At 38.1% G+C, this 17,506-nt stretch overlaps 1 protein-coding gene across 1 annotated transcript in view; it reads right to left on the bottom strand.

Moving 5' to 3' along the window:
• Nucleotides 1-17,506, bottom strand: part of KLHL1 (kelch like family member 1) — a 418,170-nt gene that overhangs the window by 82,663 nt on the left and 318,001 nt on the right. The window lies entirely within an intron of this gene.

Genomic DNA, 17,506 nt, shown 5'->3' with positions numbered 1-17,506 from the left:
GCTATTTCTAAATTAAATTGAAATAGTGGAGGGCTTATTTTGAAATTGGTAAACCTCATTCCATGAAGAATAGCACCAATTTCGAAATTGCTATTTTGAAATAAGTGTTGTGTAGATGCTTATTTCAAAATAGGGGGCCTCCAGCCCTTCCCAGGGTGCCCTAGTGGCCACTCTGGGCACAACCAAGAAAACTCCTCTCTCTCCCCCTCTCCCTGGAGTCCTTAAAGGGGTTGACTCTGGCCACAGTGCCTGTGCCAGCTCCAAGCCTGCCAGCCCAGAGGCAGCAGTCACTGCACCTGACCCAGTGGCCCCAGCATGAGCCAGGCAGCCAGTGCCAGCCAGCCCTAGGAGCCTGCCAGGGGCCAGAAAAGGTGGGCGCCTGCCTGGTCAAGTTCAAAGATCAGGGACCTAATTCAAGTTTGAGGAGATGCCTCCAATGTCCATGATCTCCGCACTAAATGGAGGAATGCAACTGTCTACAGGCGGATGGCTGCCAGCCCGGTAATTAAAGGCCACATGCGAACTCAGGAGCAGGTTCGCATGAAAATAAAGGAGCTGTGGTAGGCATATGCCAGGGCCACAGGGAGCAGCTCCCAACCAGGGGCAGACCCAGATCCCTGCCCCTATTTTGATGCCGTGTACCTCATCCTGGGTGGCAGGATGGTCCGTACCCCCTAGGTGGTCATCGACCCTGGGGCAGAGGTTTTCTTCTCCCCTTTCTCACCCTCCCTCTTCCCCTCTTCCACCTTCTTTTCCCAGTCTCACCTCAGTTTCATCTTCCCCCCCAGTTCTGTTCAATAAAGAGGCTTTGCTGTAATGAACATGTGTCTTTTATTGTACAGTAGGAAGGGGGGTTAGGGAGGGGTAAGTGGAAGGACATGGGGGAGGAATGAGGCACAAGCCCGCAGTGGGGCACACCAGGGAGACTGTTACTGCCTGCAGAACATGCTGCCAGGCTCGCAGCAACACGTCCAGGAGAAGCACCAGACTGCCCAGGGGCAGCTCCAGCTCCCTGCTGTAAAGTGCTGTCGTTCCTGAGTGAGGGCAACCAGAGCACATAGAGAAAAAAATGCTTTGCTGTCCCTCAGCGAGGTAGGCAAGCAAGCAGGGAAACCTTAGAACCGGCTGTCCGGAGGGGTCCCTTTAAGCACAGGTCTCAGATAGCCTCAGGCAGCAGCCATACAAGGTAACTCCTGACTTGATGCCCTGCCAGAACTGGTTCCAGCCACCCTTAAATGTGATTAAGCGTCCTATCGGTGTGGACGTGTAATTTTAAAATAGCAAAATGCTACTTCAAAATGCATTTTGTGTCTAAATACGTTATTTCAAAATAAGCTATTTTGAAATAACTCTATAGTGTAGATATAATCTCAGTTTCCTTTGCCCTGAGACGGTAACATACAATGGCCTTAAACAACTTGTTTAGCAGCAGGTTCAATGCAAGTGATTAAATTCACATATCCTTTATTGCATCTTGAATATTTTAAACATACTATTTCAGGACAATATTTTAGGGTTTTAGTTGGAAGACTCTGCCTTACTTTCATTATAATTTTTTATTTAACATGAATTGACAAAATAACACAATGTTATTCATTTGTAGAATTGCTATAAAAACAGCTTGGGGAACAAAATAAATGTCCCTTATCCCACAGATTGTTAATAATCACCATATTTTAGAAAACAGTGTGAGAGGAATCATAATATTTGGGAACAGCAGGAATGTTGCTGTCTTTACGGGTTTTTTTATTATTTTTATTATGTGAAAACAAGAATGAGTCACTAAGAATGAGTATGCTCTTATAAACGTGCTTTAGACATCTCCACGCTAAAGCACCATACTTAAAGTAAGTTAGACACTACTACCTATAATAAAGTTAGTTATAGTAGAAGAGAAAAGAATTGAAGGTGAAGAATTGTAAAACTTCCTCCGAAAACTAAGCAAAGAAAATAAGTCTTTTTTTAAGGAGATGTCTATATTAATATTATATTAGTATTATTATTAATTTAGATTGATGCTGACACAAACTGCCCATGTGGCTTTGGCTAAGCCTTCCTATGACTCAGCTTGCCATCTGTAAAATGGGATAATGGCATTTACTATCTGACAGGAGTGTTCAGAGGATAAATATATTACAGATTATAAAGCATTTTGGGATCTATATATGAAAAGTTCCATGCAAATTATGTAGGTAATTATTGTTATTATTCTCTTCCTTATTACAAGTAGAACTCCTAGTGATATCAGCAGGTCAATGGGCCATATACAGAGGAATATGGCTAATATATGCCTTTACAGATAATAAATATCACGCTGCATAATGGACAAGGTAAGACAGTTATAATAAAATGATCATTTGTATAATCTTTAGCTTTATATGGAAGTTGCAGCTCTCTGAGACTAGCATTATTTTGATAACAATAGATAGCAATTCCTTTCATTCATTTAAAAAACATTTTTTTGTTTCTGTTTTTCAGAAGAAATGCCCTCTCCATTTGTGCTGTCATGCCACCTGCCAAGCCTGCATTCTAGCAACTGATAAAATATTTACATGACCTGCAATGAAGGCAGTGTGCAGACTCCTTATAGCAACTGTTATGATGATTGGAAGGAGGTAGGAGACCTGAAACAGACAGAGCATGATAGGCACTTTATCCAGTATCTCTCCAGGAAGACTTTTTATCCAAATCACTGAAAAAGTCCTAATTATTCCTCTATAAGTTACAATAATAGAAAAGATCTTTGCTGCATGAGTTTTGCACAAAGATATTTTTTCACAATTCTATAATTTTCACAGTGCAGCTAATTAATGTAGTAAATGGTTGGCACACTTGGAGGCAGAACAAGCATATTTGTGTGCCTACCAGGTGTGATTGGGGGGAGGGGAAGCATGCAATGCCATATGCACCCCACATATTTACTGGTTGTGTGGCCTATACACGATGGGTGGCTCTCTGAGGTGTATCAGAGGGTGGAGATTGCACTTCTTTAGACCCATCCAGCAGGACTGGCCCCACAAAGTGTGCCTAAGCCCAAAAGTGGAGTTTGACTTCTATATTTGGGGAGCATTGGACTTAATAAAAATGGGAAGTTAGACACACAAGTGAGTGTATATGACGTGTCTGCACATTCACCCACTCACAGAGCAGAGACAATGTAGTATGATTTTTTTAACTTTGTACAATCCAAAGTTCATATTTTAAGACAAGTTTCCTGTTGAATAAATTTGAGGAAACTATGATTTCTCTATAGACCACAAACAGAAAAACATGGCTCTAGTTCCTGAATAAGTTATTCACCCTATTCTATTCTCTTCTATTTAAAATCAGAAGTTAGAAGTGGAATTGATAGATTTCTAGTTCTGCTTCCAACCACAGCCTGGAACTCAAAGGAAAACAAAAATGGAAAATGGAGGGAAATAAACTGAAAATGTTAATCTATTATTTTCAAAAGTCAGAAAAGCTCTGTAGCAGCAGAAGTGCACAAATGACCTTTTTGGCTTAGTGGACAAAACCAAAACAATTCATTTCAGCTCCAATGAAAGGAAACATTTCATTTTTTGGATGGTTTATTACTTTTTGAGTTAAATCTAGCTAAATTTCTTAAAAACAAACAAAAAATACATCATCTTAGAAACAAAAAGCCAGGTGGCCCAGAGAATGAGAGAAATGATTTCATGGGCCTCCATCAGGGACAGCAGCAAATTTTGTTCTAGCAGTGATCCTACCCCCTGCATTAACTCTCCGGTGGTCACTCTGCCAGGGGCAGCCTGGGGCCAAGTTTTTGCTTTGCCCTCGTCCTGGGCTGCAACAGCTGCTCTTCTGTGAGCCACCATGATTCTGCCTGGAGTTCCCAGAGAGTCCCTGTCCACCTAATTCTTGTGAGGAGGTTTCAGCTGCCTTTGAATGCCTCTCTGCCCCATCCAAGGAGTTCAATGGCTACATTCCAAGCAGCACTTGGGCACAGAGTAGCAGGAGTGTCCATCTGGGAGAGAGAAATCCTGTATACCTGGTTGACTCTTATTTTAAGCAAGTGAAAGATCAGATTAAACATCTACTAAAAATACCCCGTAAAAAACAACGAATGGTCCTGTAGCACCTATGTTTTTCTGCAGTGATTAGTTTGACTTTCATAATTCATTAAGCTTTCCATAATTATCGCTCTTTGTAGATTTCCATTCTAGTCTATGAAAAAACTACAGTGATTGACCGGTAATATTTCCTGTCAGGTTTTTTAACAGCAATCTGATAAACATGCTCTCCCGAATAATAATGCTATAAATGAACCTTCCCTTTCAAAACATTGCAGGATTTAAAGATATGTCTAGGCAATTGTAAGAAGGGATACTCATCTAATTTAGAAAACTGAAAACCTCCTGCTTATGTTCAGAGTCTACTTCGGGGTGGGGAACCTTAGGCCTCAGGAGCAAATGCAGCCCTCGGCTTGCCTGGATCTGGCCCCCGAGGGTCAGAGCCCCCCAGATGGTGCTGCAGCTGATGCTGCACCAGAGGTGTGGAGCACTCAAGGCTGCGCACCCCCAGGCTTGGGTGGGCTCTGGTGGGGAAGGGGAATATGGGGAGTCTTTCTCCTCCGTTGGGGGCCATGTCAGTGATTTTTTTTTTTTTACTTCTCACTTATATGTGGCCCCTGATTTATTTTTCTGTGGGTCAGTGACTCCAGACACAAAAAAGGTTCCCTATCCCTGGTCTATATGCTGTCATAACCTCTCCAAATCCAGGTACTGAGGTACAGAAGAGCTAAGAAGTAGACTTCTATTTTCTCTTAAAACTTCATAGAGAACAAAATTGCTGATATTACTCTTTATACAGCATTAAGCATTTTCTAGGGGTTTTACACATAAATATGAGAAAAATCTTCCTGCCCTGGAAAACTAACAATCTAAATAGATTAGGATTTATCTTAATTTGCCATCTGGATGGTAGACGAAAACAAATTAAAAATGTAGGTCTTTTCATGGCATGTAACTACAGTTTGACAATGGTCTGCTCTACCATAATTTAAGGAATTACATTTTCATGCTTTGTAAATTGTTTGAAAGTCTTTTAATTTCAAAGTGTTTAAAGGATACTAGATGTTGGTTTTACCCTTGTACTGATATGGCTGAGGGTTAGCATTTGTTTGAACATTACTTAAAAATATACTGAAATAAAATGTTTATAGACAGCATCTGGAATGCTTCACAAGTCACTGACCCACAGCTGTATGGCAATTTTTAAAATTATGCAAATCCCTGTGGTTTGATTAATTACTGGACTCAGAATTCCACATTCATATGCCTTTGTCAGTTATGGACATTTCTGTCTGTCTCTCTCTTTTCCCCCATCTGTTTCCCTGCATGATGTGGTTCTGTAAGTTCCTTTCAGCCCCTTTGCAATTACTTCTTGCTCACAAAAAGAAGTGAGCTCAATGAAGAAGAAATTATTTTGGAATTTAATAACATTCCTCTCCCCCACCCCCAAAAAAGCTCTTTTTCATCTCTATTTGATAGAAGTAACACTGACCAACATAAGAATGGCCATACTGGGTCAGACCAAAGGTCCGTCTAGGCCAGTATCCTGTCTGCTGACAGTCACCAATACCAGATGCCCCAGAGGGAGTAAACCCAACAGGTAATCATCCTATGATCCCTCCCTGTCATCCATTTCCAGACAAACAGAGGCTAGGGACACCATTCCTACACATCCTGGTTATTAGACATTGATGGACCTAACCTGAATGAATTTATCTAGCTCTTTTCCAAACCCTGTTAACATGTTTAGAGGATACTAGATGTTGGTTTTACCCTTGTACAGGTCTGGCAGTGGGTGAGTCATATTTGTCTTTTTAATAATTTTATAAAATAATTTGGAGACAGAAAAAAATAGTGGGTTGACAAAGGATAAGCAAGAGCAGAGAAAGGGACCAAGGAAGATGTGAGAGAATAAATAGGGGAGAGCAAGGAGAATGGAACTGGCAGCTACTTGAGAGAGAGTAGGAATGGTATGAAAGTAAAAGGAACATTTTTCAGTATTATAACTTGAGCTGATCCCTGCTAATTTGGTAATACCTGTATTTTAATGGAGAAGGATGTTAAGGATGATGAAGTTGTTAAGGTATTAGCATGGACCTGTGAAACCCAGGTTAAATTTCTTTCTGTGCCACGGACTTCTTGTGTGACCTTAGACAAGCTTTCTTATCTGTAAAATAGGGATAACAATACTTCCTTGACTCCTCAGGGTGTTATAAGGATAAATGCTTTAAAGATTGTAAGATGCTCAAATACCAAAATAATGAGGGCAAGAGAGGTCCCTAAGCCATACCTTAGCCTTGAAGATCATTTCCTGTAAGCCCCTCTGCTTTTTGCTATTTAGTTTAGGTGGCTCAGGATTATGTTGCATTTTCACAGAGGAATATTCTTCATTTACCATCTAAATAAGTATATATGGACAAGAATTTTGAAGTTAAGAATCTAGCCCAGAATATACATTTTTTCTAAGCATTCTATGTGCTCCCAGCAGGGCTAACTTTTGTAGGGAGAATTAAAAATAAAATAATGATATAAAATATTAAAGGAAAGACTTCTGATGCTATTCTCTCAACTTCTAGCCATATACTATCATATAAAGCAGTGGTGCTCAAACTACAGTTTGTGGATCACTGCAGGTCCCTGAGGGAACCCCAGGTGATCTACGGGCCCCACTGATCAACTCCTCTCCCTCCTTCCCAGCATCTCCTGCATGCTAAAAGTCAAGTGGCACAGTGCTCCTGAAAACAGCTGGCACATCCCTGTTGCCCCTGCCCCATGTGCTGCTCCAGACCTGCGTACTGAATCTACAGCTCCCATTGGCTAGAAACTGCGGCCAATTGGAGCTGGAGGTATGCTGGCAGAAGGATGTGATGGTCGCTTTTGGGAGATACTTTAGGTAAGTAACACTCAGACAGTGCCCATGCTCTTCACCTCCTCCTGCACCAAAACTTTCACTCAGGCCTCGGACCCTATATTCCTCATACACTCTAATCCTTTGCACAGCCTGGTGAAAGTCAGTGAGGGTGGGAGAAAGCAAGCAGTAGAGGAAAAGAAGATGAAGGGAGTGTGGGTGGGCCTTCGGACAAGGGCTATGTCACTAGGGATAGGTCAGGGCAAGGACTAACTATAGGGGTTGGGGTTCCCATAAATATGGAATAATAGTCACACACAGCAATTCTATGTTTGGCTATTGAGAAGTGGGAATGTTACATATGTACTAAAATCCCTTTCAGGGTGTGGGGATTATATCTTGGGAATCAGTGATTCTGAAAAAGAACTGGGGGTTAAGAAGAATCAGTTGAACATGAATTCCCATTGTGACATTGACAAAAGGGCTATTGAAAAAAATGGGGAAATCATGGGAAGAAATAGGGAGTTTATGACACCTATTTACTTGATAATGAAGTAATGATTACTGGAAAACTGCATTCAGTTCTGGTGTCCACAATTCAAGAAGGATGTTGACAAATTGGGTAGGGATCCAGAGAAGAGTCACAAAAATGATTACTGGACTGGAAGACATGACTTACTGTTATAGACTCAAGTAGCTCAATCACTGTAGTGTGACTGACTGAGGATGAAGGACGTGATGCACATCATTGTACAATAGCCAATAGAATCTGTTATTTTTTGCAATATTCTCTGATGTTGAAAGTATAATAAATTCTCATAGCTCAGTACACTTTTCAGAGGGGTAGTCTTGTTAGTCTGTTTCAGCAAATTTTGGCCACTTTGACTAATGAAGTGAATTCCAGCTTATGAAAGCTTTTGACCAAATACATTTGTTAGTTTTCAAGGTGCCACTCCTTGTTGTTTTTATGGTGCACTTTGAGTTCTAAAAAATATAGTATATTAAATAATTTTTTAAAGGAAAGGACCCAATACTTATCCTATCATCTGTAAATTTCCTGAAACTCATAGGGTATGTCTACATTACCACCCTAGTTCGAACTAGGGTGGTAGTGTAGACATACCCATAAAGAGTTGCAAAATAATTCCTGCACTAGTTCACTACCTGATAATGTTTTGGAACCGACCTTCTGGGAGATAGAGATGGAAATCCACCAGGTTATCTTTCTGACTCATCTTTTGGACCTCATCTTTCCTTTCTGAGTATCTCTCCACTGGACCCCATTTGCTTCTGCTTCACACATGAGGTTATTATCTTTATCTCGAAAGGCCACCATAATTTAACTCTATGCTGTCAACCTGATCTCATTATTTACTGTGAAATCAAATCCCATTTGCTCTGCCTATGACACCAGACTTCACTGTCCACCAGTCACCTTCACTCTTAAATACATTCTTGTTTTCCTCCTGCACTGCCTTTTAGGTCTGGGGGACGGAGGAAAATCTGCCTGCTATAATCTGTTCAGGCACTATCTTAAAATCCCTTATCTGTGATGACCACAAAGCCTTACTTACTGATCATAGTTAGGCAAGTAATGAGCTGTGTGTGTCTCTCTTCCCTTTTCTTCCTCTCTACTGCCTTAGGGTACGTCTAGACTACATGGCTCCGTCGACGGAGCCATGTAGATTTGTTGTTTTGGCAAAGGCAAATGAAGCCGCGATTTAAATGATCGCGGCTTCATTTACATTTACATGGCTGCCGCGCTGACCCGACAAACAGCTGATCAGCTGTTTGTCGGCTTGCACGCTAGTCTGGACGTTCCCCCTGTCGACATCAAAGCCCTTTGTCGGCAGCCCTGGTAAACCTCATTCCACGAGGAATAACGGGGCTGCCGACGAAGGGCTTTGATGTCGACAGGGGGAACGTCCAGACTAGCGCACGAGCCGACAAACAGCTGATCAGCTTTTAGATAGCAAGGGACAGTGATAATCTTTAATCTGTGTTTGTAAAAATCCCACCAGAGTAGAGCCCTTTTCTCAATTCAGGTCATTGGTTGTTGCCATAGTCCTTATTATAATATACATGTTTACTATAAATAATATTTTAAAAAAGACGCTATACCAAGTTTTTGGCTCTCAGATGTTAAAACTACTAATTTCAGAAGAGTATGATATCTTAAGGACCATTTTTAATTAATATTCTGATTTTTCAGGGTTTATTAATTTCATCTAAGTTTTCAACAATTTTTAATCGTATGTAACTATCTAAAAATTGGCAACTTAGATCCTCTCTTTCTTTACTCTGTAATGAATAACAAGTATTTACATAAACATGACTCACTATGGATGCTGTGATTTCTGTAAACTTCTGACTTACAGATTCAGTAATATTCCAGTCACCTAGCTGAATCCCATAGGAATTTAGTAAACATTTGATTAGAGAAACCAGCCTATAATGTAGTCAACATTGGTAGTCTATTCCAAGCATGAAAAGTCCTGGTCAGGATTTACAGAGGTTTATAGGCATCACACAGTGTGCTAGTCATTGCCTTTGCATTCTTACAAGGAACTGTAGGTGGTTTCTTATCACATCTCCAGGCTTAAAGTGGTTTCTATCATATGCAGGATTTACAGTGTGGTTCAATGGCTCTCAGCACCCCCACTAAATAATTGTTGCCAGCACTACTTCAAGGAACTCTGTCTCAGCAACAGTAATACATTCAGTAAAGAAAATAAAAACAGATTTAGTGTGAAAATGCCTTGCATTATTCAATGTAAATTGCCCATGGATTAAATTAAGCCCCTTCCCCAACATTTTCCAGCAAACAAATTATCTTCTTATAATATCTGAAATTATTATTATAGTCAGCCTAATTTTTAGTCTCAGATGGGTAGTCATGTTAATCAGTATCTGCAAAAACAGCAAGGAGTCTTGTGGCACCTTGGGGTATGTCTACACTTGCTCCCTAGTTCGAGCTAGGGATGCAAATGTGGCCAACTGAAATTGCTAATGAAGCGGGGATTTAAACATCCTGCGCTTCATTAGCATAATCTCGCCCACATGTTATTCCTCTCAACAGCTAATTCAAACCAGGAAGTGCGCTCCAGGATGCATTAGTTTGAACTAATGTTACACCTCATTTTTTGATTTACAGCCAATGAGAGCTGTGTTTTTCCAATACTTCCACAAGTAAATATGGAGGTGGGGGCCTGCCACGGACTAACCCTGCTGACCAGATGAAGCCTGCAGGCTGGAATTTGCCCACCCCATATTAAGGCATAAGCTTTCATGGTTAAAACCCAGGTTCATCTAAAGCTTATCCCAGGGGTGGCCTACCTGTGGCTCTGGAGCTAGCTGTGGCCCTTCTGAAGTTAATATGTGGCTTCTAGGGGACAGGAGAGGAGACAGGAAAGGAGGCACCTGATGGGGACTACTTACAAATTACTGTAGCTCTTTGGAAATGTACATTGGTAAACAGTAGTGCTTTCTCAGGCTCAGGTTGGCCATATTTGTCAAATTTATAAGTGGAGCGTCCACACTAGCAAGCCTGTTATTTTGATATAACGGGCAACTTACTTTGAAATCTGTATTCCTGCTTTTCTCTGGGAATAACGCTAATTTCAAAAACTGTTATTTTGAAATAGCATTAGTGTGAAAACTCCAGTACTGCTAATTCAAAATAACTACTCCCCAGAGTAATTCAAACTAATTACTCCCCAGTGCTTCCTGGGGCTCTAACTGAAGGTAGTGCATCTACATTAATGTATCTTGTCTTGAACTAATTTCAAGGCTTCCCCATAATGGGGATACACTACTTTGATTTTGTAAAATTGGGAGTTATTAAGTCAAATTTAGTTATTTTAAAATAATTTCCTAGTATAGACATGTCCTAAGATGCCACAGGACTCCTCGTGGGTTTTAGTAGTAATGATCTTCTTAACTGAACATACATTTGTTCCTGAGTATGTTATCTGGACCATCTTAAATGGATACATGAATAAGATTACATAACTAAATGCGGTGTGAACATCTTTCTTTTTGTTATTCCCTCTTCCCCGCTTAAAAGTCTATTTTCTTTAGAGACTGAATTAAGAAGGCTTCTGAAATTTACATAAACAGTTTTTGTTGTGGGTGGATAAACAACAGGCATACAGGAAACCAAACTCTGAACTTGTTATCGATTATCATACCTGCTTTTCTATATTTATATTTGGAAGAAGCATAACCTTTACAATGGACCATTCCAGGTCATCTGCTCCATTTGAAAAAGTGACAGTAGTATTTTCAAAGGTTAACCATAAAACTAAAAAGTCACCAAAAGTGAAATGTAAAATAGGCTCTAAGAAACTACCAGAATGCATTACAAGATGGCATTCTTTGTTCAGAAAGTCACATTTTAATCGCAGTATTGTACTGTAACTGCTAAATGACCTGTGAGAGGGAATTCTAGAATATATTAAAACTCACATGAGTGAAAAAGAGCCAGTGATAATGTTAATAGTCATAGGGAACTAAATGAGAAGGGGATTTAAAAGTAATTTATACATTTAATTAACTCATCAGTCATTAACAAGTGTATTTCATATTCCTGTGGTGAAGTAATTAACCAAGATCTACCTCATTGTACAATAACGACGCCAATACTATACCATTATTAGTGATTAATCTCTACGCACATTGTCTAGCAAGCCAAATAAAGCATACATATATGCTTTAGATATTCTAAGGCTTAATTAGAATTTCATATAATAGAGGACATCAAATGAAACATATTACTCGCAAAAAATCTCCAAATAATATTAAATGGTTCAAAGTGGAAGCTCATAAATTAGATGAATTATAGCTCTTGGACAAGTGCTAAAAAAGGATTGCAATTATTACTTTCATACAACAGACATTCCAAGGCTACTAAAAGTAACTGTCTATTTCTACATAACAGTATATTTTTTATCTAATATAAGCTGTTGGTTGAATTTTGACTAGCAGCTACATTTATATCTGTTTCAATTAGAGCGTCTTCATAGACGGAGTGGGCAGTGCCTTTGAATGAGATTGGTGGAATTTCAAGGTCAAAGAAAGAAAAGCCAAAGGCAAAAACTATCAGCAGGGGCTAATCTGTTTATGAAAAAGAATAAAAGAACTGTCCTGATACGGTTATGGATGCCAAAGGACATCCTTCATCCTTCACTGAAGAGAAAAACTGAGGTTGTGGCTTGTTCCATGGAAAATGGATCATAACTTGCCTGGCTAAAAACACTGATGAACAATAAAATACTAGGCTTGGGAATGGAGGCATTGTGATTTAACAAGAAGATTCATGATCTGGAATAGTTCAGCAGCACATGAATTAGCAAGAACTATAGCACAAAAGATTCTCCATGCCCCAAATAATATTAAATCCAGTGTCCCATTTTCTCTTTCTTCTCACTCTGATTCTTACTGAAACCCTCTTCTTCTACAAATGAACACAGTCATCCTTCAAGAAAAGGAAAATTACATACCGGAGTGGTCGACAAAGGCTTTCCTTGTTGACCGTGGCGCGTCTAGATTGCCCCGCTGTGCTGGATCAGCTGATCGTCGGCACAGCGCGGTAGCCATTTTGATATAAATGAAGCGCGATTATTTAAATCACAGCTTCATTTTGCTATGTCTAGTAAACTCATCCACATGGCTCCATCGATGGAGACGTGTAATCTAGACACACCCTGAGTGAAAAGTATAGCATATGTTTCATACACAGAACAATTCAAAACATTGACATCTTAAGAATCTTGAAATCCTAGAGCATAATAAAATCCTTACTATGCCAAGTCATATAATAGAACTGTAAAGAAATATACCTTAAAAGAAAATTGAATTAATAATTGAAAAGTGTTATAGAAAAGACAGAATACTGCCTATGGGAAATCTCTAAAAAAAATCTGAGCAAAAAGTGATTGAGGACGTCAGAATTTCAGCCAAAATGCATATTGTTCCCCTTAAACAATGTTTTCAGTGTGATACCAAAGATTTTTATATTTCTGTACTTCAGATAATAATGGGCAAATTATTTTCTCTAACTTAGGTTGTTATACACTAATAATATAATTTATGTGCTTGAAAATCAAAAAGTAATTTTATTGATTATTTTTAGGTTTGATCACTAGATTAAGCAAAATGATAAATTTGAAATAATTGTTTCAGTAGATGAACTTTTATTTCTATCAAATATTAACTTGTCTGATATTTATAGAAGTGATTCTTGAGGTAGTTTATTTTTAAGTTTGTCTTTCCTTGTGTTCACTTCAAGACTATGATACACTGAAGACTGAGCTACTCCAAACTTTGAATCCAAACTTTAATTAATTATATCTATACATTTCAATCACAATTCCTCTGACAGTATTTCTTTTTTTCCCCCTGTGGCTAAGCAGAGTCCCTTGGTATTTTACCTGGTGGAAAAAGTCAGGCACATTAGCAAATTTGGTGAGAGATCAATAAGTTTTCTGCCTTTTCTATAACATTATTCAATTATTTATAGTATCTCCTTTTACTTGGACAGGATATTTTCCCCATAATAATTGTGCCATATACTCTCTGATTATACAACATAAAAATATGTAAATACATATAAACATATTTACAAACATGTTTATAAACATATAACTATACAACATATAAATGTTCTGTATTTGGAATTCTAAGACTTATATAAGATGTCAATATTTTTCATTTTCCTAAGAGATACGTGCTACCTCTCATATTCAGACCTATTTATTTCAATCCCGCATCTCTTTTTCATATGAACCAAGACAATAATGAGCTGTAATCTTGCTAATTTGACTCACACATGACAATGGTATTATTTGCGGGTAAGGTTTAATAAATTTGTTCCTATTCATGTCCCTAAGATCCACATTGATTTCTCTGTTTCCATTGATGTGCCCAATAGTACTGAACTTACATTTTCCTTCAAAGACAATTTATAGTTTCTCAAATTTGTATATGTATATGAGCTTTTCTTTCAAATCAGAAAAAAATATTTATTTTAGATTAAGATTGTGAGAAAATAAACTTATACAATAAAATGTTGTTCCTTTAGATTTTGTATAGATATTTATATGTTGCAGGAATACTGATTTATTGTTAATTCATGTTGTCAATCACTTGATGAGGGGGCTTAAAGCTCTGTTTTTATGAGGAAGAAAATAATTGCAACAGAGATTTCAAAATAAAGTTGTCTTTTCATTCTACTCTCTACATAATGTACTAGGATAACATTAAATAATTTTGCAGTATCTCATGCCAACCTCCTCCCTTTTGTGCCAGATATTGAATATCTATCTTACTTAGCACATCTAACTCTTCTACATATCAGTTTCATATGTAGAGAGAAAGAACCACTGCTATTCTAATGTGCATTTTTGTGAACAAGCAGTGCGCTGTTCTATTCAAATATTTTCATGAGGAAAGTAGAAGCTCAGTATGATTGTCACATATAAACCTTTGCTGGGGTGAAAAATAATGTTAGCACCATTATACAGATAAAAGGTTGAGAGTCACTTTATGAATTCACAACAATTGTTCAAAACACATAGCCTGTTCTCATGTTTACATGCATTAATGCCACTTTCGTTCATTTTCATTTTTTCTGAATGATCATTTATGTAATGATAAATACAAAACAAACAAGTTTGTAATGAAAATCAACAGATTCTCAGTTGTACCTTAATTGGGTGCCATGCCATTCCCAACACAACAAATAGTTATTGATAGAAAAGCTCTAAGAATTGGATAAAATTGTAGCAGTGAGGAAATCTTCAACAAACCACTACAACATCTAAGCAGGTATATGTTACACTTGAAATACCATGTGACTAGAAATTGATCTATATTCTGAGTTGCCCAGAAGATTTGTAACTGGGATAACTGTCAATCTGCAACATAGTAAATTGATGTGGTTTTACATCCTGTAGCTCAGGGGTATGAAAAAGGGCCTCTGCAGGCTGGATTCATGGAGGCCCTGCTGCACCCCCATCCCCAGACCAATCAGGGCCGGGAAGCCAGGGAAGCACACAAAGTTTTCTCTGCCCTGCCCCCACCCTGCAAGGAGTGTGTGGTGCTTAGAATCACTACGCACTCCCGGCAAGCTGGGAGGAGACGCTGTGCATTCCCCCACTCCCAGACCCACCCCTGCTGTAGTTCCTTAATACATACACACACACACACACACACACACACACACACACACACACATACATTCAAAGCCTACCGTGTAATACCTAATTAGAGATGAGATTCAAAAGGCCATTTCAAATGTTTCTTTGATTTCCTACTACACGTTTTCAGCAGACAATGAAATTAGTATTCAAAGCATTTGTGACTTTTAAACATGTATCAAGCTTCTATATTCTCTGTCCTCTCTGAATTTACATTGCAAATCAATAGCTGACATTTGACAGGTGGTTTATGTTATTCAGTGTCAACTTTCATAAATACTTGGGTAAATAAATATACATGCATTTGATATGGGAATCTCTCCTGAACTTTTTAAAATATGTTTGATAACCTCCTCATCCACTTACATTTCTCAGACATTTTCAGTTTCTTTCTTTTTTCACCTTCCTGCATTTTCTCAAATAGTTGCACCTCTTTGATCAAAACCTACAATATGTACTTTGTACATGACTCTGCAGCAATCAAGTAGGGGCTGCAACCACATAGTTGAGAAACTCTGCTATAGAAGAAGCACAATTGTTATCCGAGATATTCAGGAAAAAAGACAAGAGATGAATCTTGTTGATTTAGGTCACAACTTTGAAAACTTAATTTATCTGGGAGCTATTCAGCAATAAGACATACAGTGCAGTGCGCTCTTTCAGCATTGTTGTAACTCTCATGAGGTTAAGAGATGTGTCAAAATAGCATGTTATTTCAAAATTTGGCACTATATTGATGTGGCAAATTTCGAAATAAGCTATTTCTAAATATAATCGAAATAAGCGAGGCAATCTGCATAACACAAATTGCGTATCTTATTTTGAGTTTAGGGTGCTGTGTAGATGTACCCTAACTCCAGTTCAAGCTGTTGCACTTGGGACAAACACTTTGTGGATTCCAAATCCCAATGTGGTATATGTTCTCTAACATGACTTTGAGTGCATTAGTTCCCTCATATATATCCACGTATGTTCAGGCTTAGTTCACACTGCTGATTTATGGATTAGATTAAAGCTGGGTTTCCAGACATAATTTTAAGAACTATTGCATAGTGAACCTGACTCTTGTTGCTTCCAAAAAGAATTATATATGGTGTCAGAAGTGTTATATATGATTAAAATAAACCTAATGAAATCAGAAGTTGTGCAGTTATTAAAAGAGCTGGACATATCAAAAGTTTCACTGAATTTTTTAAGTGCTATACAGAACACCTATAGCCATAATATGTGATTCATGTATCATATCATCCCATTTCAACTGAAAATGTGACTTGCCAATATGGAAAGAATAGTCCTATTTCCATTATATACATTTCTGACAGTGAATGTGCAAAAGGTTAATTGTAAAACGTGAAAGGCATACATTTTATCTTATATTTAAATATTGTATTTACTAGTTGTAAATCAATATTTTTCATACTAGAGCTGATGTCTGAAGATACACTCTTCAGCCTAAAGGCTGTCATGAAAGCTGAGGATACTGTGAGGTTCTTCTTAGTGAGCCCTTTAGAAATGCAAGGACAGTCTGTCTCATTATAAAGTCTTATTATAAGGCCTTGTAACACCATTTGATTTCCTTGGTTTCATAATAATTAAATCACTTTGATTCCTTTACCAATTTTAAAGATACAAAATTAATATTCTGAAAATGTTCACCACAAAGACTGGTCCCATTTTCATTGCTTTCTAATTTCTCCAATTTAAATGAAATTATTCCTGGCAAGTATAATCTTTATAATGAGGCAAGGCAGCATAACTGTAATTTATTTCCTCAGTTAATAAGTAATTTTATCTGCATAAGATGAAGTATTGTAAAAATTGTGATAATTTTTTATTGCCCCATACATAAAAAATTGAAAATAAAGATTGATAAGTGGTACCTTTTAAAAAGGGGAAGAACCAATTTTGAGGCAAAGAATTCTCAATGAATATTCAATGGAATCCCAAACATCATTACTCACATCTTAGGCTATATTTATGAGCATGAATTCAGGTGCATTTCAAGGCCTAGTTGTTGGGAATGAGTCTTGATACATCTGCTAGGAATGGAAAATTCCCTTCTGAGGTTATATCTACACTGTTGGGGGTTTTCTTCAGAAAATGGTACGCAAAGTGTGAACTGCAATTTGTCTATCTTTTTAAAATTTTTATTGGAAGAGGCTTTTCCAACATTTGGCCCATCTATACAGGATCAAATGTTGAAAAAAATCTCCTCTTTCAGAAGAGCTCTTATTCCTCATAAAATTTCAGAAGAGTAGACATGTTCCCTGGAGTATCCTGGAAAAACTCCGTAGTGTAGACATAGCCAGAGAAACACATTTTGCCTCCAAAAACAAATGGAGTTTCTATAGACCAAAAGCCTTCAAATTGCTTCTGTGTTGAATTAGACACCCAAAACTTTGCAATGGAAAATTCTTTCATTATTTTCC

This window comes from Pelodiscus sinensis, chromosome 1, assembly GCF_049634645.1.
Source record: "Pelodiscus sinensis isolate JC-2024 chromosome 1, ASM4963464v1, whole genome shotgun sequence".
Taxonomy (NCBI): domain Eukaryota; kingdom Metazoa; phylum Chordata; order Testudines; family Trionychidae; genus Pelodiscus; species Pelodiscus sinensis.
The sequence above is the reverse complement of the archived record's forward strand: the minus strand, read 5'-3'. Positions and strand labels throughout refer to the sequence as shown.